Below are 6,963 nucleotides of genomic sequence, written 5' to 3' on the forward strand. Positions count from 1 at the left end.
CAATTGTTAATGGAAATGAAAGTATTTAAAAATTAATTTACTTTAATTTAAAATTTTTTAGTATATATATTTTGTAAGATTTTATCTATTTATTCATGAGAGACACAGAGAGAGGGGCAGAGACATAGGCAGAGAGAGAAGCAGGCTTACCTTAGAAACCCTGATGCTGGACTTGATCCCAGGACCCCAGGATCACGACCTGAACCAAAGGCAGGTGCTCATCCACTGAGCCATCCAGGTGCCCCTATAAATTAATTTGAAAATATGAAAGGGCAGTCTGCTCGCACCCTGCACACCGCCCCCTCCCATGCCAGGAACTCACTGGCAACATGCCCTACCGATAGCCAGCGCTGACCCTGGAGCAGGAGAAGGAGCTTTCTGACGTCGCTCACGGCATCGTGGCTCCGGGCAAGGGCGTCCTGGCTGCAGATGAGCCCACTGGGAGCATCGCCAAGCGGCTGCGGTCCATGGGCCTGAGAACACGGGGGGGGGGGGGGGGGGGGACCCGCGCTTCCACCGCGAGCTGCTGCTGACCGCCGACCACCGTGTAAACCCCTGCCCTGGGGGTGTCAGCCTATTCCACCAGACACTGTACCAGAAGACCGACGATGGGCGTCCCTTCCCCCAAGTTATCAGATCCAAGGGTGGTAGTGTAGGCATCAAGGTGGACAAAGGTGTGGGACCCCTGGCAGGAACAAATGGCGAGACTACCCCCCAAGGGCTGGACGGGCTGGCTGAGCGCTGTGCCCAGTACAAGAAGGACGGGGCTGACTTTGCCAAGGGGTGCTGTGTGCCGAAAATTGGGGAACACACCCCCTCAGCCCTTGCCATCATGGAAAATGCCAACATTCTGGCCCATTATGCCAGCATCTGTCAGCAGAATGGCATCATGCCCATTGTGGAGCCTGAGATCCTCCCCAATGGGGACCATGACCTGAAGCGCTGTCAGTATGTAACTGAGAAGGTGCTGGCTGCTGTCTACAAGGCTCTGAGTGACCACCGCACTCAGATCTACCTCGAAGGCACTTTGCTGAAGCCCAACATGGTAACCCCAGGCCACGCCTGCACCATAAATATTCTCATGAGGAGATTGCCATGGCAACTGTCACAGCACTGTCCCACACAGTGCCCCCAATGTTACTGGGATCACCTTCCTATCAGGAGGCCAGAGTGAGGAGGAGGCATCCATCAACCTCAATGCCATCAACAAGTGCCCCCTGCTGAAGCCATGGGCCCTGACCTTCTCCAGTGGCCGAGCCCTACAGGCTTCTGCCCTGAAGGCTTGGGGTGGAAAGATGGAGAACCTGAAGGCTGCCCAGGAGCAGTATATCAAGCGAGCCCTGGCCAACAGCCTCGCCTGTCAAGGAAAGTACACCCCAAGTGGTCAGGCTGGGGCTGCAGCCAGTGAGTCCCTCTTCATCTCTAACCATGCCTACTAAGCAGAGGTGTTCTCAGGCTGCCCCCTCAACACTCCAGCCCCCCCACCCTCACTCTTGAAGAGAGGGCCTCACCTGGGGCTCCAGGCTGCTCTTTCCCATCACTTTGGCCTCCTATGTGACATTGGTGTGTGGTGTTGTCTGTATATGCTAACTCCGTTGCTCTTTCCAGCCCACTGCCAATAAACAACTATTTAAGGGGGAAAAAAATATGAAAGGGATCTAGAAAATGATCCACGCTGTGAAGCCAATTGCTGTTTTGCTTTTCTACACATATGTAAAGTAAGGAAGAAATTAAAGAAGAAAAAGCAGTGTCATGCTGAGTAGGATTCATGAACTTCCTTTTCTTTGACCTTTTCCTTCCTCTTCTTCCCAAGTAAACAAATCATTAAACCATTTAACCTGAACCAACCTCCCTCAAGCACACACACACACACACACACACACACACACACACACACACTGTTCTCCTTAAGATGTGTTAGCCAGCGGTATTTTGGTTGGGGAGAGGAGAGCAAACCAGTCCCAGCCTTTGAGGGCAGTTTCTGGGGAATGAGCACTTTGCCCTGGCATAACTTGTTCCTGCAGCACTGCGGACAGATGGGGAGAGACCTGGGAAGGGGGGATCCAGTGAGGGGGCTCTATGAACTAGCTGCAGATAAATCAGTTCAACAGATCACGCTTTCCATTTCCCCTTTCCACAGATGAGAAGTGTTAGAGATAATTGAGTTAAAGAGTCCTTCATGGAGCAGAATCAGATTCATGAGTCCAGAGAACAAACTAATGGTTGCTAGTGCGGAATGGGTCGGGGAATAAACACAATGGGAGAAGGGGAGGAGGAGAGACAGGCTTCCCGTTATGGAATGTGTGAGTCATGGGAACAAAAGGTACAGCACACGGAATATCATCGATGATATTGGGATAGTGTTACATGGTCACATGGCATAAGGTGTAGAGAAGGTTTTTAAAAAATTTTTAATTAGTAACGGAGTATATTATTAGCTTCAGTGGTAGAGTTCAGTGATTCATCAGTCTTTTTATTTATTTTTTGAATATTTTATTTATTCATGAGAGACACAGAGAGAGAAAGAGAGAGAGGCAGGGACACAGGCAGAGGGAGAAGCAGGTTCCATGCAGGGAGCCTGATGCGGAACTCGATCCCAGGTCCCCAGGATCAGGCCCTGGGCCAAGGCAGACGCTCCACCACTGAGCCACCCAGGAGTCCGTTTCTCTGATTTCCTACTGAGAAGTTGATTCACAATGTTGTATACACATGAAACTTAGGTAACATCATATGTCAACTATAATCAAATTAAAAAAACAATTTAAATGACCAGTTAAAAAAAAACTCAAAACTTTGGAATGTCTGGGTGGATCATTCAGTTAAAGCATCTCTTTTTGGCTCAGGCCCTGATCCCAGGGTCCTGGAATGGAGCCCCACATCAGGCTCCCCGCTTCACGGAGAGTCTACCCCCCCTCCTCTCACTCTCTCTTTCTCTCTCTCTCCCTCTCTCTCTTCCTCGAATAAATAAAATCTGTTTTAAAAAACCAAACTTAAAAAAAAAAACTTTTTTGTGTATGTAAATTCTCACTGGTGTTTTGTTTTTTTTTTTAAGTAAACTCCACTCCCACTGTGGGGCTTAACCTCGCAGCCCCAAGATCAAGCGTGGCAGGCTCTCCCGAGGGCCAGCCAGGTGCCCCACCAGCAGGTCCTCTTATTTCTCATTAAGAAAACTTAAGTGCCCGGGCAGCCCTGGTGCCTCAGGGGTCTAGCGCCGCCTGCAGCCCAGGGTGGGATCCTGGAGTCCCGGGATCGAGTCCCACGTCGGGCTCCCTGCGTGGAGCCTGCTTCTCCCTCTGCCTGTGTCTCTGCCTCTCTCTCTTTCTCTCTCTGTGTCTCTCATGAATAAATAAATAAATAAATATTAAAAAAGAAAGAAAAAGAAAACTAAAGTGCACTGGGCTAGGAAGGTGGCAGAGCCGGGTGAGGGAGGTAGGGGGGTGGGAAACAGCTATTTGATCCCGCAGTCTGCGTTCTTGACCTCTACTCTCTGCGCTCCCTCCACGCTCTCAGCCTTCCTCGAGGTCACCATCCCGTCCTGTCCCTTCAGGCTCCCCGCCTCTCCGTGGTACCCCTGCCCCCTGCGCAGCCTGCTCCAGCCCGAGGCACCGCCGGACTCTGCGGTGGAGTCTTCGTGGTCCATGGCGCCATCTCGTGGCCACACGGGGCAACTGAGCGGATCAATGCTACATCTCTGGGATGCTCAGGGCTTTATTTTTGGGTGACAAAATATGTATCAGAGCTCTCTAGCAGTTTTTTCATTTTCTTTCTTCTTTCTTTCTTTCTTTCTTTCTTTCTTTCTTTCTTTCTTTCTTACTTTCTTCTTTTCTTTCTTCTTTCTTTCTTTTTCTTTCTTTTTCTTTTTTCTTCCCTCTTTTTTACTTTTTTATTTTTTTAGTTTTTAAAAATAGATTTTATTTATTTATTCATGAGAAACAGAGAGGTAGAGACACAGGCAGAGGGAGAAGCAGGCTCCACGCAGGGAGCCCGACGTGGGACTCGATCCTGGGTCTCCAGGATCAGGCCCTGGGCTGAAGGCGGCGCTAAACCGCTGAGCCACCCAGGCTGCCCCCCTCTTTCTTTTTTAAAAAATATTTTATTTATTTGACACACAGAGAGAGAGAGAGAGAGAGCGAGAGCACAATTAGGTGTTAGCAACAGGCAGAGGGAGAGAGAGAAGCAGACTCCCTGCTAAGCAGGGAGCCCCATGTGAGGCTCCATCCCAGACCCCGAAACCAAGACTGGAGCCAAAGGCAGACACCCAGCAAACTGAGCCACCCAGATGCCCCCTTTATCCCTTTCTTTCTTTCTTTCTTTCTTTCTTTCTTTCTTTCTTTCTTCTTTCTTTCTTTCTCTCTCTCTCTCTCTCTCTCTCTCTCTCTCTCTTTCTTTCTTTCTATTTTTAAAAGATTTTATTTATTCATTCATGAGAGACACACAGAGAGAGGCAGAGACACAGGCAGAGGGAGAAGCAGGCTCCATTCAGGGACTTGAGACTTCGGGATCATGCTCTGAGCTGAAGGCAGATGCTCAACCACTGAGCCACCCAGCCATACCCTTTCCTTTTCTTTAAAGAGAGTAACATCAATATGAATCTGCTCAAATAAATTTGTGCTCCATTTGAACGGACTCATACAGAAAGAACAGAAAGTGCACATGTCAATGGAAATAGAAAAGGTGGAGTTGGAGGAGCAAGGATGTGGCTAGGACTCTACTACTCACATAACACAGACACCTCTTTTCCTGGCATTACTGAAGGACACAGAAGTACAATCATATGCATGAGATATTGTGATGGTAGCACTTTTCAGAAGAATACCGCATTGTAAGAACTAACCTCCCCATGTATGTATATTCCCAATTTCAATAAATTTCAAACGTAAGACAGTAGTATCGAAGCCCGGTTACACATATGCTCGTCCTTACTTGCACATCTGATAGCGTTCTGTGACTCTTCTGTGCAAGTCATGACTGAATCCCCTGCCTGGGGAGATGATTTCAGGACAATATGAAGGTGCTTTGTTCTCTCCAAACCTCTGGTATGTGGTTGTGAGTGCTGGGAATGTCTTCAATAGAGACCAAAGCTGTCTGTCAAGTATTGTATTGTGTATTTGCTATATTATTTTATAATAGTTACTTCCACTATAGAAGACAAGAAAGATAGGCAGGGTGGACGAAACTCCTGAGCATTAAGTATAGCTGTGCATAAGAAAGCCACCCACAACATATAGACAAAACTAATAGGATATATTAAATATAGATAGTAAGTTGGCAATCTGAAAGGCGTGCTGAAGATAAGTAGAATAAAAAGAATATATAACAGAACGAACAATATTCATCATAGATAGAAAGACAGAATAATCAAGTTACCATGCTTGCCATAAGCTGCCAGCCAGCCGTGTCATGTTTACAGCAACCACACACTGGTGACGCCCAGCATTGTTCCATTCTGGCCTATGTGTGCTCTGCCCAGGAATAGGGAGATAAAGCACAGAGCTGTTAGCCGGCTCCAGCTGTGGCCACGTGTGCATGCCTCTGCGCCTCTGATCCAGCAGGTGGTGTACTGGTCCCTTGCACCTGCTGTCTGTTGGGCCCCTTGCTCCAGCTGTGACACCTGTCCTCACGTCTCTGCTGCCAGGAGGCTGATATGCAGGTGTGCCAAGTGCTTGGTTTTAATGTGCACTTATTAATTACACCCATGAGAGATTTTATCTGTCGTGTTCGTGGCAAAGACACGTGTACAAGGTTGGCACTCTTAGTGGGTAAATGAATGGTCTCAACAGCCCTAAGATGATTGTTTCTTTGTCCCCATTTTAAAGAGTTTAAAGAGTTTGATAATGAAACAAAATTAATCTGTGTTGCTCAAAGTTGGGTGAGTGGTGATTAGTGATGTGGGGGAAAAGCAGAAGAGCAGGACAGGTTCTCTTCTTCATTACCCGGGGCCCAGTTTGTGAAAATTCAACAAACAACACACTTCTGGTCATTTTCTAATAGAATATTCTGCTTTAGTAATAAACTAAAAACATACTCAAAAAAATGAAGCATGGAATTACCATATGATCCAGCAACCCTACTTCTAGGTAAACACCCAGAAGGCTTGAGAACAGAGATCCAGCAGATGTTTGCACATTTGTGTTCATAGCAGCATCATGCACAGTGGCTGAAGCATGGACACAACCCAAGTGTGCATTGACAGACGAATGGATAAACAAAATAAGTTATATCCACACAAAGGAATATTACTCAGCCTTAAAAAGAAGGAAACTCTGACACCTGCTTCATCCATGTTGAACCTTGAGGACATTATGCTCAGTGAAGTAAGACATATAGTGCATTTTCTTTTTTTTAAAGATTTTATTTATTTTTTAAGCAAAGTAAGACATATTGTGCATTTTCTTTTTTTAAGATTTTATTTATTCATGAGAGACACACAGAGAGAGGCAGAGACAAAGGAAGAGGGAGAAGCGGGCTTCCTGCAAGGAGCCCGATGTGGGACTTGATCCCAGGATCCCAGGATCACGCTCTGAGCCAAAGGCAGATGCTCAACAGCTGAGCTACCCAGGCATCCCTGGATTTTCTCTTATGAGAGGTGACTAGAGCAGTCAAGTTCCAGCCAGAAAGTAGAACGGTGGTTGCCAGGAGCTAGAGGTGGGACAGTTATTGTTTAGTGGGTGCAGAATTTCAGTTTGGGAAGATTAATAAGTGATTGCTGATGGGAAGGTACTTATGCCACAGAAGAGTACATTTAAAAATGGCTAAAATGGGGGGCATGTTGGTGGCTCAGCTGTTGTGCATCTGCCTTTGGCTCAGGTCATGATCCTAGGGTCCTGGGATGGAGTCCCACATCGGGCTCCCTGTATGGAGTCTGCTTCTCCCTCTGCCTATGTCTCTGCCTCTCTCTCTGTGTCTCTCATGAACAAATAAGATAAAAAAAAATAAAGATGGCTAATGGTACATTTTATGTGA

At 47.0% G+C, this 6,963-nt stretch overlaps 1 pseudogene; it reads left to right on the forward strand.

The window, feature by feature from the left end:
* The first annotated feature begins 326 nt into the window (after nucleotides 1-326).
* On the forward strand, nucleotides 327-1,463 carry LOC112923745 (fructose-bisphosphate aldolase A pseudogene; annotated as a pseudogene).
* Nucleotides 1,464-6,963: the final 5,500 nt, after the last annotated feature.

This window comes from Vulpes vulpes, chromosome 6 (genome assembly GCF_048418805.1).
Source record: "Vulpes vulpes isolate BD-2025 chromosome 6, VulVul3, whole genome shotgun sequence".
In the NCBI taxonomy this organism is placed as follows: Eukaryota; Metazoa; Chordata; class Mammalia; order Carnivora; family Canidae; genus Vulpes; species Vulpes vulpes.